This window comes from Passer domesticus, chromosome 1 (assembly GCF_036417665.1).
Source record: "Passer domesticus isolate bPasDom1 chromosome 1, bPasDom1.hap1, whole genome shotgun sequence".
NCBI lineage: Eukaryota > Metazoa > Chordata > Aves > Passeriformes > Passeridae > Passer > Passer domesticus.
In genome coordinates this window covers 123,839,562-123,856,696 of record NC_087474.1, presented here as the reverse complement: position 1 = coordinate 123,856,696, position 17,135 = coordinate 123,839,562, and the positions used below count along the sequence as shown (strand labels likewise).

Sequence of the window (17,135 nt, the reverse complement as noted above, 5' to 3'; positions counted from 1 at the left end):
GCAGCACTTTACCCATCCAGTGCTCTGTATGTGATTCTGTGTCCAGTCTCTGCTCAGATGAAACGACTGTGCTGGAAGAACAGCAGGTTTTGGCCATGGGTATACTGAAACCATTTTTTTCCCCAAAAGAAAGATTCAATCCATAGATGTCAATTCTTCATGTCTGACCTCAGAAAAACAAACGGTTGCCACCCATGCTGTTTGATTTCAGCTGTGTATTGACAGACATAAATTGCCAATAAATGGTAGAGATCCTTCTGTAAGCAGGTGACACTCTGCTGGAATTGGTGAAGAGGTGCCCCATCCTTCACTGCAGCACTGTTCCTTGGGCACCACAGTAACACAGACACCCCAGTCACTGGTTGTACGTCACCATCTGGCCTAACCATGATAATGAGAAAGCACACGGGAATTAAACAACCTGCACATGGAAGCAACACAGTAACAGCAAGAAAATATAATAAAAACATCTGTCAGTGATAGAAACCAAAGGAAATGGTCTGCCATTCATTGAAAATAATATACTTTAAAATTATTTTTTGAGCATGGTAAACAGAATGCAAAGTTGGCAACATATACATTCTGCAGGTTGTAAATTCCATCTGCTTGCACAAGGTAAGCAGAGGTTTTAAAAGGGAAAAGCTCTTTGATTTTACTGCTGCTCTCAGTGTACCATGAGATACTGGTGACAGGAGATATCCTGGTCTCTCTATCCCCAGACTCACATGTGTTCCAAGCAGAAATCTCATCCAGCTGCTGCCTCTGACCAAAGAAGCCAAATTCTAATTCAAATGGGCCTGCCATAGGATTTTCCCCTCACACTCATCTGCAGGCAGCAAGTGAGTAATGTATTCATAGAGGGCCCCAGCCATTCACAGGGAAATGTAATGTATTCATGCCCACTTCTCTCTCTCTCACCAAATACCAGCTCCTGATTCCAGTGGTGTCTGCCAAATATTCCCTCTGAGGCTCCTCTGTAAACAGGCAACCCAACAAAAAAAGAGCTCATTACTGGAAGGTAAAACACGCTCTTACCACCTTCTTTAGCCTTTTGAGACATCACCCCACCCTGAACTACCATCTCCAAGCCTGTTTGTTCCCCAGTCCTGTAAACACATGGCAGATCTACAGAGATATCTTTCTGTGCTCTGGAAAGTGGAGTAGGTAAAAATCCGTATTTTGCACATACTGTGAGAATTAGCTAAAGAGATGTTATGTAGCCCATACTGGAGTTACTCCCCTGGACTCCCATTGAAAGGTAGATATAGAGATACAGATACAGTCAAAAAAGCTATAGATAGGCAGGGAGACAGACAGATAAACAACCATTATCCTGTTAATTATTTTTTCAGGTGTTTTCAAGCTCTTTTGCATTAAAATAAAATATTGTTTTGTGGGTATAGCAGCATGCTGGCAATGCTGCAGGAAGTGCTGAGCACCTTGGAGAACAGGAGGTGCTTTGTGTCAGGTCTCACAGACACCATTTGCTTTCCTTTGCAAACCTGTGTATTTTATTATTACCCAGCAGCACATTAAATCACATCTCAAATGTAGCTCTTACTTCACCAACAGGAGGACAAGTGAGAACAATGACTTGTAACATTTCAGAGTCTGTCACAGTTACTGCCTAATTAGAGAAACCCACTAGCAAATGTGCATCTGCATGGATCCTGTGACTGTCATCATTTCACATTCTATTAAGGACTTGCTGTGATAGACACTTAACAAAGAAATTTTGTTCAGGCTAATACCAAGCTGGCAATCATATAATCGGCCTGAAAATAAAATGAAAGGGGGGGGGGGGGGGGGGAAGGAAAAAAAAAAAAGAGAGAGAGGGGGGAAAAGGAAAAGAAAAGGAAGCCTACCTATTTGGAAAACAATCTGTGTGCAAAAATCAGTATACTGCAGAGAAGATCCTTACCCTCTGACAATTGTGTGTTTACAACGAGTCTGAGTATAATTGCTCTGATGGGCTGTCAAGGAAAAGATTAATTTGGCAAAGATTAGTATTGACTTGCTGTTTATTAAGGCTTTTAAACAGCTGTATCTGGCAACATTCCTATAAGTGCTTGTCATGTCTGAAAATCAGGCTCACACCCGGGTGCTTGCCAGCTGTTGCTAAACAATCTTACCACTTAGAGTATCTTTCTCCAGGCCAAACAGCAAGAGCAAAGTATTGCCAAACCAGTCTCTTTCATCCTGTCACTTTTCAGGGGATCTGAGAGCTCAGCTATCAGTTGATGGCTGAATGGCTGAGCTGATAGCAGCTGCCAGGAGAAGCAGGGTGGTTGGAGAGGTGTTACACCATGCCTAGGGCAGGGGTGCTGCTCTTAGTCACCTCACCGACATGGAAAAGCACAGCTTGCAACTGGTGTTAAGCAAAGGGGCTCTAAACCCTTTAATGTCTGGGATCCAAACTGGGTAGGAGGCAGAACTCCAGAGCACGTGATTCATCCCCTCGGGCTCTAATGGATAAAGCCAACAGGATAGGAGGGTATAGTAGCCACCATTAATCTTTATAAAATGAACCAACATTTTCTTCTATGACTTTTTTACCCAGACTGCTGATAAACAAAGTCATAAAAGCCATGCACACAAAATACCCTGGGTCAGTGGAAACCTGTAAAAGGAAAGATGTCAGCTGTTATTTTTGTTACATTACTTAAAACATTTCAGCTGGCATTGTAGGCTTTAGTAGCAAGCTCAGAAACAAATAATAGCAGTGGAAAGAAGGATAAACGGCTGCAGCTAAATGCCAATACAAATAGCCATGTGTTACAATTAAAGTTGATTTGGCCTTTCAAATAGAAGTCTGATTTTCTGGGATTAATCTCGACCTTTTCAAGTTGCATCAGGCTGAAATAAGTTGTCAGAACAGATGTGAATTTTGTTTGCAGAGAACTATTGTAATCCAGTAACCCTTGGAACATCAGCATTTTCCAGACTGCCGGCCAGCTGAGCAGTGAGGATGCGGACGGCAGACACCGAGCGCACACAGCAGGCAGAACCAGACAACTCAGAGCCGTGTCCAGAGGCTGGATGTTTAGTTCAAACTCAAACCAAAATACTTTTCCTTTTAACTCTGAATTTGCCGAACAGCAGGGTGTATACACAACTGCCTAGGGAAAAAAAATTAATGTCAGATCAAGGATGGATGTCTTTGTTATCTTTATAAACCATGTTCTTTAGCTAAATCAAACATCCAAGTAGGTGATTCCATGCACCACTTTTTCACAGAAGGCTGGGCACACATTTTGTAATGCAGAAGTCTCTGAAGGCTCCAAGAATCACACATTTCGGTTGCTGCTCTAAACTGCTTTCTAAGAAGTCCTGCCTTACAATCTGCCTGTCTCCAATACCTTCAAAAAATAAAATAGAAAAGAAGACAAAGAAAACCTCCACTGAACATTCAAGTTTCTCATACTTTGATACATGGAGTCAAAAATTTCCCAGCTTTATGCACAGCATATATGGTGACCTTGGTGCTCCCATAGTGCCAAGTTTCAGTGGAAAGAAAGAAAAGTCCAAAACCTTTGCAATATGGGCTGGGGGTGGGATCACACAGGCTGCTAGCACAATACCTGTGGCAGCATAATCCCCCTGCAGATACAAAGCCTACAAACTGCTTTTGTAATTTCAATTTTCTTCAGTGAAACACCTGGATCCTTGTTTGTGCCATCAGTACAATCCTATTTTTAAATACTGAAGATGCAAGAAAGATTTTTTTCCTGCTCTCTATGTAGCACTGCTTAGATAGCAACATGAAGATCCAAAGTTCATTCAAAAACATGTCACCACTTGAATAAATAAGGCTGATGCCCTAATTAGCAGAGGAAGCCTTCATGTTTTGCTCAGAGTTCAAAATAATGAGCAGAGCCTCTCCTCTCCTCTGGCATACAAGCACGTGCTGCATGGTTTTGTTAAAGAAATGAAAATGAAAGGACATAAGTGATGTGCCCAAGGACACAGAGTAATTTAGAGGAAAGGTAGCTGAGATCTGAGAGTTTTGAAAAACAGTCTTCTGCTTTAGTCATAACTGAAGTTCAAAATATGTGAAGTGGTGCTCAGATCCATGGGCACAGCTTTAACTTAAGTGAGATTTAACAAATAATAAATAGGGAAAAGTTGCCAGGTTTTATTTGTCTTCAGCAGTTTTCCACTTTTAAGTCATATGTGGACAGCTGAGTACTATTTTCAAACTTCTGTAAATTAATTTTTTAGAAGTAAAATAAAAAGAGAGAGACATTGGAGTAATCTCTGGTTCCAGGTTCCTGGAACCTTTGATTAAAATATCAAAGCTTGTGAGACTGGAATTTTGACTATACCATTCATATCCCTGAAACTGATTTTTTTCTTTTTTTTTTTTTCTTTTTTTTTTCTTTTTTTTTCAGAATTTCTGCCTAGAAGTCAATGAAGATTTTTACCTACCTTTCTACATCAGACCTAACAGAGCGCCATACACAAACATATATCTGCCACCCAGAAAACTGATTAGACTCACCAGGAGAGAGCCATGGCAGCTGAATGGGACTGTCCTGCATCTGAGCCCGCAGCAGAAGCTGCCCTCTGCCAGCAGGCTGGAAGCAGCCACAGTGTGAGCTCCTGGCAGGAAGGTCCTGCCTCTGCAGCACATGGCTGATAGATTTTCAAGGCTGAGTATTTCCAAACTCTCAAGGGGGCATTTTTTGAGGACAATTTGAACAGAAGTCAGAAATAGGCTATCCTATCTTCTTGTACTGTTGTCACCTTCAGACTAAGGAACATGACTCTGGAAGTGGGAACCTTTCCAGAAGTGACCCCAGTACAAGGAAAACACTGACATACTGGAGTGAAGCCAGAGGAGGCCACCATGATGGTCAGGAACTGGAAGACAGGGCTGAGGTGGATGGCTGAGAATGCTGAATCTGGTTAGTCTCAAGGAGAGGAGCTCCTTCTGCAGCCTGTGACTGCACAGTGGATCTTCACAGAGATGACAAAGCCCAAATCTTTCTGGAGGCATACATGAAGGGCGAGAGACAACAGACACAAGCTGAAATAAGGGAAGTCCTCATTACATATTATGGCAAAAATAACCAAGAGGGGAAGGTTGAAAACACTGAAACAGGAGTCCAAAGAGGCTGTAGGATTTCAATACTTTAAAATATTCAAAAGTCTACAGGATAGCCCTGAAGAGCACGTTCTAAGTTATACCAGCTTTGTCTCTGGGCATAGGATAGATCAGGAAACCTGCAGAGATCCCTTCCAGTTCTAGTCTGTGATTCAGTTTCACACCAAATCCCCTACACATGGGATAGAAACCCGGCAGAACACGGTTGTTTGGCCTCAGATTGTGGAAGGGAGTGAGAGTTGGTTGCTTCCTGTTACACATCTCATGCTACAGTAAATTGTGCTATTTTAAACTGAAGTTTCACAGTCTGGTTTTGCATGTTCAGAAAAAACAAAAGTGAACGTCATTTCTATCTGAGTTTCCTGTAGAGGTTTATTTAAGGGGGAAAAAAAAACCTCCCAAGCAAATCATAAATGCTAATCCACTAATCACTTTTCTGAAATGAATTTAGATTGCATTATTGGGAGCACAACTTTTCAGCAAAGACTAGAAGGAGTGTATTGCTTTTGCCTAAGCAAAACTAACTGGTTAAAGCTTGGACTCTGCAGAGCAAGGCCTCAGATAAATGAAGGAAAAGATACAATTTTCCTTTTTTTATATTTTTTGAACATATAGCATTCAGAATAAATCTCTGTGGGCTTCAATATGTGACTTTACATTTTAATGCTTTTCCTCCACCAGATGGTTTAGATAAAAACCTATTAGTTTCATTTGTGCAAATAGTTTCATACAAGAAATATCTATTTTTAACATTTTAGCCTCAAGGCTTAGATATAACTTTTTTTTTTTTTAAGAAGTGGAGACGTTTTCACTGGTGTCTAATAATTTAATCATCATCATCACATAAGATTCATATCAGAATGTGGTTGATGAGTCCTCTAAAAGAATTTATGTCCAAAAAAGTGCAGTAAAATTACTTCACAATCTGATTTATGCATCTTTTCATACAACCTTTATGTGTTTGCAATTTTCCATGAGTTTAGTTATGATTATTTCAATCTCTAAAAAAGTACTGTATATGTTCTGTCAAGCATAATGATACAAACTCTTAATTTTCCTTTTTATTTTTTTGTCTTAGTGTCATTACTTTGGAGAATACATCCAGTGTGTTAAAACCAGAGGGGTTTCACTATCATTACACACAAAATCCTCTCCAGTTTCTGGGGATAAGAAATTACCCCAGCATCGAAATTAATGTGGCTCTGCTTTACACTTGCTGGGGGGAGGTTAGGAGGTCATACCTGAGCAATTTTACGTGTGTGAGGTCTTCCTATCACTCAAAGAAATCTTCTGGGACTGAATGAAGCGAACATGGGAAACAGCAGAATCTCTTCATAGTCATCATGGTTGGCCCACATGAGATATTCTTCGCTGTTTTCTCTCATTTCAGCAGGGCTCTCCAGGTGCTCAGGGGTGTCCAGCACCCAGCCCATTGGTCCTGCAGAACAACAGAACCTAACAGTAACACCTGATGGAGGAACACTCTTAGGAACGTCGCCTCCTTTTGCAGCCTGAGAATAATATGCCCCACCATGGGCCATATTATGTAGGAAAAAAAATCCTCTCTCCTTTGCCTAATTCTCTAAAACACATGGAGATCTTAAATACCTGTGTCTACACTGGGAAATAATTCTGCTGAGTAGGAGTTGATCAGCTGGGTGGAGAAATGTAGGAGAGCAAAGCTCTCACAGCTCCTCTGCATAAAGTCCAGGCATTTCACATGGGACTAAATTTGCTGTCTTCCCCTGCACTGCACCTCATCACCTATAACTCAGCAATCCACACACCAGCAATTATGTGAATGAACTCACATGTAGACCCTCACAGGTATTTACCTGACAGGTATTTAAATATTTAGCAGGCTAAATGCTTTAACTGTTAACACAGAGCTTTAAAACAAACAAATAAACCTTCCATGTGTTTTCCTGGATTGGGCACTTCAGGTACTGTGTTTGAAAAAATGTTGACAAGTAGCTGTGGGAAGATGAAGGTAAGGGAGTCAAAAGCAATAAAAAAGGGGTAAAAAAAGGAAATAAAATCCTCATCTGTCTTCAAGGTGTGGGTTGGTGAAGTATCACATTCTGTTGGACATTCAGAGAACCTGGCCATATGTAAATAGATACCACTCAGAAGAACAAAACTCTCCGTGCAATAAAGGGATTTCCAGCCATGAGTATATTGCTTGCAGGGCTTACACCACAGGGGCAATGCATTGACAGGCCATGACTTCATATATACATCTCTGTATTATTACAGCTCTTTGGATGTTCAGGAGGTTGTAATTAGTGAGCACCAGGGTGTGTAAGCCCCCTGCATGGTGTTGCCAAGGTTAATCCATGTCAGTGCCTACAGGCAATAGTAGAAAATTAAACATTTCAATGAACAGCACCAGGAAAATCTAAGCCAGGCCAAGACAGCCACAAGCCCCTGTGATATGAAACAAAAGCAAAAGAAATAATCCATGGGTCAGAAATAGCTGCTGATCCAAGACTTATTTTATGGTGTGCCTCCTGAATCAAGAGAAAAAGTTAGATAGGAAAATGGCAAATAGGAATGCTGTGGTGTTTATTTCCTCACAAAATAATCCAAACAGATGTAAGCTCATCTCTTATATATGAGGTCTGGATGAGACACCTCCACCCCACAGAGATTTTTACACCAGGAATAGATTACTGTCCCATCTAATGCTCCTCAGTGTGGACTGTGAGATGTGGATCCATTTGCCAAGGTTAAAAGTTAGTGAATTCCTTTTGTCATTGATGAACCTCAGCTTTCCATTTGACAGCAGGTAAAGGTTTCAAGATTTATTTTCTTTTGGGTCAGTGTCCCTTCCTTGGCATCCCTATTCCACCATAACGCCTTGGTCCCACTGCCTGCCCTCCCAGACACCAGACCCAGGAGTACAGCAGACACTTAGACCATAGGAGATATCTCTCACAGGCTGGTAAGGAGTCTAATAAGTGCATTTTGGGGGATTTCCACACCTAAAATGCTGCATCAGCACACCAATGCAGCAGCAGGTGGATGGGCAAAGCTACTCAGCTACATCTTCATTTATCGTTCTCCTCCAGCATTTTTCTGATCTTATCTCCACTCCTCCCTCTGTGTTTTGAAGTCAAATGGGTCATCAGCCTTTGAAATTGGGTCATCAGCCATTGCCAACTCTCAGTCACACCTGAAAAATTAACTATTTTGTGCTATGTAAAACTGAGGTGGACTAAGAACTATCCCCATGGCTGGTATTTTATGGAATTGTACTCCAATTATACGGAAATTTTTCAGCACATTCCTTTGGGTGAGCAGAACTTCCCTTCCTACCTGTGCTCTAAGGGAACTCTCATCACAGCAGCAAATAATCATTACAGTGAATCTGTGATGATGAATGTTTATACCAGGGAAACAGATTCCAAAAGAATAATGTGTATCCAGTCAGAGAAAATGGACCTAAACCATGACCTGTATGCCCTCAAAAGAGCTATGAGTTGAATTACAATGAACCATTCAGGAATGGGCTGCATACCCAGAAGCAGCCATCTCACCTCTTTAAACACCAGGCTCATGGTACATATTTGCAAACAGAAAAACAATGTAACTCATCTTGAGAACAATCTGTTGCAACTGATTTGCCTGCATTGGTTACCTTCCAAATGGTTCCTCTTACCTTGCTTGGAAAAGAAACTGGTCTTGAGATTTTCTTGCCCTTTCCAAAATAAATCAGGTGTCCTCTTGAGAGACATGCAAGTGAAGAAGCTTAAGAAGGTGCTCCTCAAGTAAGACCTCATTCTCTAGAATCAAAATTAAAGGGACTTTTGCCATTGTTTTGAATGCAACTGAATAAAAAAGCAGAAAACCAATATAACCTGCAGAAATATATGAGTGAAACCAAGCACTGAATGGTGTTGAATGAATGCCTTAATTCCATGGTATGCTGTTTTTCAAAGGGAAAAAGATAAAATTGGTAAAGGCACAGAAGCAAACACTTAAAATGAATGAAACTGTGTTTCAAGAGAGAGACAAAATTCCCTATTGTCCTCAAAATAGAGTCTTCCTTCCTTGCCCTCAGACAAGCCAGAGATTTAATTTGCCTCACACAAAGGAAGAGCTCCCAAAGGAATAAGCATCCAATTTGCAATATGACATATGAATGCTCCACCTGCTTTGGGCCATGCAGAGAACCTTCCTTCATCCAGAGGACACTGCTGCAGCAAGATCTCCATGGGGATTTAAAAATTTACAGCCTGTGATGATTTCTGGATATGAGCAAGTTTGCCCTGAACAGTGATTAAAAAAAAAAAAAAATACAAGTTAAAAAAATCTGTATTACACTTCAGCGCATCTTTGGGATTTAAAATTATAGCAGCATTGCCAAATAACTTATTTTACTGGTTCCGTCTTGGACCCTAATATCTGTGTTTCTTAAGTGGTTAAGTTTCTCCTTAACTTTCTCACTTGATGGTTCTTTCTTGGAATCATAGAATCTCTGAATAGCTTGCATTTTAAATGTCATCTAGTCTAACTTCCCTGAAGTTGGCGTGGACATGTTTTCAGGACCCATCCTGACCTAATCCCTTCTCAGGGCCCCACCAAGCCTGACCTTGAATGTTTTCAGGAATGGGATGTCCAACAAATTCATCATCCACCAAACAGTCCATCCATCAAATCCACATCTCTCTAATTTAGGAAGAAGGAGGTTGTGGGGGACACTGTCCAAGGCCTTACAGCAGTCCAGGTAGATAACATCATCTGTAGGCCTTCCCTTGTCCACTGCTGTAGTCACTCCATTATAGACGGCCACTAGGCTGCTCAAGCAGGACATGTCCTTCATGAAGTCCAGAAATTTCTCTTGACTCTAGGCTTGGTATGGTTTAAAGCCCATTTTCCTACAGAAACCCCTTGGTTTTTTCATTGAGGATGAACAAGACTGCACCAACCCCAGCACTATCTGCACATTGACCATCACCCCAAAGGAGCCTGTTCCCATTCCCACACACAGCCTATCTTTCCTGCTGTATATTCCAACAAGCTACAAAATCCTCATATAAATGTATCTGTGTGTTGTGGCACTGGGATAGGATGGAGCACTGGTGTCCCTGGCACTAGGGCTGTGAGGAGCCAGGCTGCCTGAGGGTAGTGGGAGGAGGCTGGACTGGGTGGGAAGGGGCTGGACCACACCAAACGTAGGTCCAGGGTGGTTCCTTGTTCTGTGTGTCTTCAGCCACAGAACAGGTAAATAAACACAACCATCCCTTGCACCATTCCTGTGTCCCACTCACTGGGACTAAATGGCCCAGAAAAACACTGGCCAGCACCATGAGCAAGGCATCAGCCTCACAGCAGTGCTGAGCTTTGCACACCATGCAGAAAAGAGACTGCTAAAATTATTCTTTCTCACCCAGCTGTGCTTAGGCCCCTACCTTTTCTGGAGGTGTATGCAGACATAAGGGCAAAGGAGTTTTAATTTCAATTTTGAGTTTGCAAGCTATCTCTCTGAGAGAGTAAAAATAATTTTGTAAATGCAATATCATTTTTTAATGTAGGTTGTGACAAACATAGCATGCAAACTGAAGGAAACTCCAGATGGAATAAAATAAAACAGCTAATGGGAGAACATAATATACAATAGCAAGGGTAAGTATTTGATAGTTGCTCTCTACTAAGTATTATTACCAGTAGTACTATATTCAGCCATATGAATTATTATCCTGTCATGCTTCATCTTATAATATGAAAAAGGCCATGTCTGATAACTCTGATCAACATAAATTATGCAGTTTATAAGTAATTTCAAATTTATGTTTTGTTTCATTTTGTGATTCATGGCTGTAGTGATACCTCAGTCCCAAAGCACTGAAGAGTCTGCTCTGTGCCAACCAGAAATGCATCAATTTTGCAGGCAGCAAATGGAGTGAGGTGGGCAGGGTACACAGCTAGATCTGCAGCTGACTTGGAGGTGAAGAGATTTGCTACTCAGTGAGATTCCTGTCATTATCATAGATGTTTGAATAAAAGCAGGAGAGTTCTTTGGAGACAGAAAAAAGTTATCTGCCTAGGTAGGCATGGACAGAATGGTCTGAGAAGATGCTCACTTGTGGGCAGTGACTGTCACTCACTTTGGGGGTAAACCCAGTGGTGTAGTTGTTTGCAGTTGAGTACCATAGGACATACAATTCTGAGTGATACTCTCCAGATGGTGGGGTTCTTTTCAGCCTCTATACCTGGGTCAGGTGACATTACCACAGGCCTTTTCTATCTCCAAGCCATGGAGTTTTAGCCCAAAGCCTAAGAGCAGTCTTTTCCAATACCGAATGAGACAGAGAAGCAGCTGCACAGATTGTCCCACTGTCACAGAGCAACACATTACCATAATAGCAGCCAGATGGCCAGGCTTTGCCTTTATTATTGGAATTACCATTCATATCACAGGAGTGCTGAGATTTCCCAGCCAAAACTGGCACTTGAGAGACACATGATAAAATGCATCCTTCACCTACAGAGGTTCCCATCTAAAACATCAGGACAGACAAAAAGGAATAAAGAAGCAGGTGCACAGAGAAGTTAATGGTTGACCAGGGGTTCTAAGCAGAGCAGTGGCAGACCTGGAGAGCTGGCGGGTGCTGTGCTGCCCTCCTGGCCACACTGACCACCCCCACCTGCAGGGGCTCACAGCTTCCCAGCCTGCTCGAGACCTGCACAGGCCCCAGAGCAAAAGCTCCCAATCACTTCCTAGGCATGAGCTGGGATTCCTCCTGCTGTGCCACACTGTGGCAATATCAGTGGGCAAAGTGAAGTGTCAACATGTTAAAGACAGATTGCTCCTGGAAATCATCCTGCCACTCCTGGATTAAAAATGATGACAAATAAGTTTTTCCAGCATCTCCTTGCTATGTTACTGATACAAATTGATAGATTTTATCTTTGTCCACTCCCATTAAAGGAAAAATATCTGAAGAGTGGTTAGTAAGAGAGCAGAGTAAGATCCACCATCAGCTAGTACATGTGCACTGGCTTTGTCTATCGTAAACCCACAAGGAATCACATGCCTTTTTGTTCTTAATTTTGCTGAGATCAGAAAAATCAGTTTAACAGAAGCAATAAAAACTTACCCAGAAAGGTAAAAAAGCCCTGGGGCAAAAGATAACCATATGGGGGATTATCTAGGTAGGTCACATTTTTCTCTCAAGTTGAGTAAACACCTCATACTGATAAAATCTTGCAGCCACACTTCATTTGATATGAGAAAACATCTGTGGGAGGGAAGCATCTGTTCATTATCACTCATGGGTTTAATTGTAGGGTTCTTATCACCCAGTGGTGTTTTCATACTTACCACAGGCACTACTGTATGTCCAACTTCAACGAGAGAGAACATTGCAGTGATGGGTGTCTTGTTCCAAAATGGAAGAGAGTTCCAAGTAACCTGTTTTTCTTCTGAGAAAAGGGAAAGGAGCAAAATTTGGGCAGTGGTGTCTCCTATAGCAGTTAAACTGATACCTTGGAGAATAACAGACTGTTTTGAAAGATCATCCAGCTCCAATGAGTTAGCTATTACTCTGCCTAGCAGTCACTGGAGCTAGTGTGATTCCTTTATCTCCAGAGTGGAAGACTCACCCTTTCCTCTAACTTTAAAATAAATAAGTGAACAAAAACAATTTACTATCTTTTTGGAGAAAGCAATTTGGACCTCGGAAACAAAAAGGAATTCAAGGTGAGGTAGGAATAGAGAAAAGAAATATGAAAGGGGAACAAATTGATATAAGGGGTGATGTTATTAGAGAGATTTAGTCCGTGTTTTCTTGCAGTGATGGCCCTCAATGCTTGTCACCTCTCCTCTCATGCTCTGCTCCCAGACTCAGGTCTGTGCTTCCAGTTCTAGTTTCCACTCAAAGTCACCAACATCAGAAAATGAAAAAAAGGGTCACCAAATTCTTTTCAAATCACATTTCCTACTTTCCCATGAAAAAAGAAATAATCATTGCAGGGCTGAAATAGTCATCTCAGTGTGAGTTTAATTAATTGAAGCAAGATAGTCCCCAGGAATTGAGTCATAAAGCCCATCAAAAACACTGTAGTAAGTAACCCCATAGCTATAGGGATTTTTTTCATTACTGTTTCAATCTCAACCCTTCAGAAATCCTTTTTGTATTTCAGCCATGACTCAGCTGATTTAGGTACTTTAATTCCTTCTTTCTTCCTTCTTGCTTTCCATATTGTTCAGGACTCTAACAATACGAACATGAAATTCACACTGTGAAAGATGAGAGGTAATCTCTGATAGCCACTTGAAAGCTCAAGTTCAAAATAATCTTGTGACACAAAGGGCTGCCTTTCCTTGTTCTGTAGATTTATACTCAATACTGGTCACATGCCAAGGAGTTTACCAAGATGTTTATTTCCCCACATATGGCCATCTCAGCATGCCAGTCTATTGAACTGCATTCAAGAGTAGCCATACACTGCAATTACATGCTATATTATATTAAAAATAAAAAAATCAAACACATTATGATGAAATCTGAGGATTTCTTCTTCCTAATGCTCTAAACTGAAGTTCTCAAAACTGTTTATTCAAAATCTTGTTATCGCAGACACTGAGATTTAGGTGGTTCAATCTCTCTTCTTTTTTCCTTTCATTTTTTTTCCTTTTTTTTTTTTCTTTTAACTGGAAATCCCTAGATTTGTCTGTGGTCAAGGCAGTAAAACAGAGTTTTGAATGTTCAGCCTCTTTTGGCTTGCTCCCCCTCTGGTCCCTTTGCTGTGCTCAGTGTCCTGTTGCTCCTGTCTGGTCCCAGGGGTACTTCTTTTGCTGCCCTGCAGGAAGGCACTGCCTCTGGCTCCCCACCTCCCTGGCAGCCCCTGCCACAGGCAGCGAGCTGGGCACAGTACACTCAAGCTGCTCTTGGGTACTTTTTCTCCTCTTTCCTTTCCAGGATCAATCCACACCCAAGCTTGCTCTGTTGATCACTTTTTAAGCTGCCCCGACTGAAATTACTGCAAGCCCTTTAGAATTTGAACCCAAGGAAGAAATTCTATAAAATCTACTGAGCATCCACAGTACTCATCTCTTTCTTGTTGAGGTACTGCCTTTCTTTTTCTCTTTTCTCTGTCCTTTGAGTAAAGCAGCATTAGGTGTCCTGCATACTGACTGTACCATAGAGCCCCTTGACTGCAGCTGTGTCCCCTCCCCTCCCAGGCCTTGCTGCTGCCAACCAAAATTACTTGCTGCTGGGACTAGCAGAGTTAAGTATCCCTTAGGACAGAGCAAACCCTTCATTCAGGTGGCCCTGACCCCAGTGGCACTTCTGAGCTCACAGTTAATCTAAGTTCCCCAAATTAGGATTATCAAATCTTGTGCTCCCCAACTACTTCACATTTCATTTGTCTGTAAACTAGATCAGCACCACTCAGAGGGGTTTGTCACAATTAATCTGATTCTCTGTCATTCCAGATCTTTATTAAATCCAAGCAGTTTTGGTAATATTGTGCTAGCTTTCCACCATTTATATTCAGATATAATTGAATTATGTTTCCTATAGCTGTTGACCACACAAAACCAGTACAGCATATCAAGATACCACTGGAAAAAGAGCACACAGAAGAATTTGTATATGCCTTCTGCAGCCAAGGCATTGCTTCTGTAAGAAATGTAATTTTCACACCTTTCAAGTTTTTAAGTTTCTTCTATGCAGATTTTTTTAGGTTTGTATTTTATTTCCTGGATTGGGTTGGATTTTTTTAAATTAAAAAAAAAATAGTGGAGCAATTTGATTTGAGAAAATTATTGATTCTTTGGACATGAGCTCCTATGTTAAGGGGCATTTTTATGGTGCCCATACTTTCCTTACCTCATTAAAACACTGCCCCTGAAAAATAGAAAGCACTTTCTTCCAAGTCTTTTTTATGTGCAGTCTGACATTTTCAGTCATAAACTCAGAATTTAAACTTAGAATGCATTTTTCAGAGTGCTTTTTCTACCTTTTGCTTTTCCTTGAACAGAGACTGATGTGGTCCCTTGCTTACAGTTCTCAGTTCCCAAAGAAAGAGGGCAAAAATTATGCTTGGGAAACTTTTCCTGTACTTTCCTTGAAAGGGTAAATTCCCATTATCACCAACTGCTGGTCAGCTAAATGATGGATGTCATTTAAACCAGGGACTGTGCAGTCTGGTGGGCAGTGCCTTCACTCTCTCTGAAAACTTGTCTCCTGGCAGAGTAAAGACTTTCACTCCCCATTGCTTTGGAGGATAAATCCACAGATCTACCACACAAATCTGTTTCTTTATGCTCTTCCAAAATGTAATGCAAGCGAAAAACCACTCTCCGTCCTCGAGAGGTACTGACAAACACTAGAAGCACAGGGAAGCCGTTCTCCTACTGACATTTAAAGCCACTTTCATCACTAGGAAAGCACAGCAGGGGTTTAGCTATTTACACCACTGTTACACAGTCAAGGTACCAATGCCCTCTCTTCTAAGATATTAATAATTATATTACTCTGTATTAAAATAATAGAAAGAATTATCAAAACAAATCATAAAGGTAAATATGGAGCTAATCAGAAAGGAGATTTAGGAGTTATAGTATAATTCCCCCAAAGCCCCCAGCCTAATTAGTGAAGAAGATAAACTGGTTGACAGATTGCATAGCCAGAAAAAAACATAAAGCAAAGAAGGTTATAATATTTATTATTACTGTATAAGACAGTGATTAGACCCCCAACGTATGTACAGATCTAATCACCATCCTCTGGAAAGGATAATTGCAGCCCTGTGAGTCTAGTTTGACAAATTAATCCAAGGCTGATCCAAATAAAGAGATTTGTAGTTTTCAATGAAAAATTAACTCCCTGGCTGTGCAGTGGGAACATCACCACATGCACTAATGGGTTTGTTACCGAGAGTCAGTGCTGCACCATGTCTGTGCTCAAGGGTCTGCCACACAGCACATGGCTTGGTGCTGCAGCAAGGGTAAAGAATGAATGTAAAAAATTGTGTGTTTGTGAACCATTAGTCATCATAGAACATAAAACCTAATCTTTGGAGGCAGACAGCAGTCTACAAAGTGTGGGCTGACAAAGCTGGTCATTATCTATTCTATGGCGTTCTTGAAGGATATCTATATCGTCCTGAAAGGTTGCAGTAAGGTAATTTCTCACACTGAGTAGCCTACGCACAGTGTAGAAAAAATATCACACAAAACAGATTTCATTACATATTTGTAATATTATGTGGAAATTTGATAACAACATGAGAAAGAAGCAACGTGTGTAGCAGGTGAGATGTCATGTGGACACCTATGTTTTGTCCATAAAAAGGAAGAGAGCATGGAGACTGAAGAACTTAGGAAGATTCAGAAAACTGCTGGAACAAAAAAGCAGAATTGGAGCAAAGAATCTACCCAGCTGAAAAACAGTGGGGAAAGGGAAGGCCTGAATTTTTTTCCATGTAGTGAAGTAGGTTTGTTGGGTTGTGTCCTACAAGAGCTCTAAGGATTTCACACCCTTCTATATATTTGAGGAAATGTCATGGCCATTTATTTTAGTGCTGTGGTCATTCCCTTGCAGAATATGAACAAATGTTGTCCAGATTATAGGCTTTACTTTATTCACCTGAACAGTACAAAAACTACATGCTGATATATCAAGCAAGCACAATTTCTGCTACAGTGCTTTTAATGAGATGAAGAGGAAGACTGAGACTGCAAAGCTCAGCAGTTTGCCAAAGCAGGTTCCTACTTTTTATGTGTCTAGACTCCTGAAATGAAAGCCTTCATGTGGAGTTAGCAGTAAGCACTCAGTGCGATCACAGGGCAAGCTTTGTGTCTCAGAACAGCTTCCACAGCAGTCGGCAACCTGAGAGAGTTCAGGCAGCTACTGGGAGAAGCTGAGGACAGAGGTACATCTTCCCATCTCCTGCCCTGTGGCACATGGTTCTGTGCTGCCAGGAGACACTCACTGATTTCCCTGGGTTTTCTCCAAACAGCTTTCTAAAAGCATTGAGGAGGGACCAATTCCTCAGGTGACAGCAGCAGCAG

At 41.3% G+C, this 17,135-nt stretch overlaps 2 long non-coding RNA genes across 3 annotated transcripts; both read right to left on the bottom strand.

Moving 5' to 3' along the window:
- Window positions 1-1,976, bottom strand: LOC135279720 (uncharacterized). The gene is made up of 3 exons (XR_010346924.1): window positions 1,866-1,976; window positions 919-974; window positions 1-381 (listed from the first exon to the last, which is right to left on the bottom strand). It is a non-coding gene; the product is annotated as an uncharacterized LOC135279720 (long non-coding RNA).
- A 4,397-nt stretch (window positions 1,977-6,373) lies between these two features.
- Window positions 6,374-12,570, bottom strand: LOC135289476 (uncharacterized). 2 transcript variants are annotated; one of them, XR_010352253.1, is made up of 3 exons: window positions 12,435-12,570; window positions 8,769-8,892; window positions 6,374-6,545 (listed from the first exon to the last, which is right to left on the bottom strand). It is a non-coding gene; the product is annotated as an uncharacterized LOC135289476 (long non-coding RNA). The 2 variants fall into 2 exon arrangements; XR_010352251.1 differs by lacking the exon at window positions 12,435-12,570 and adding an exon at window positions 9,702-10,028.
- Window positions 12,571-17,135: the final 4,565 nt, after the last annotated feature.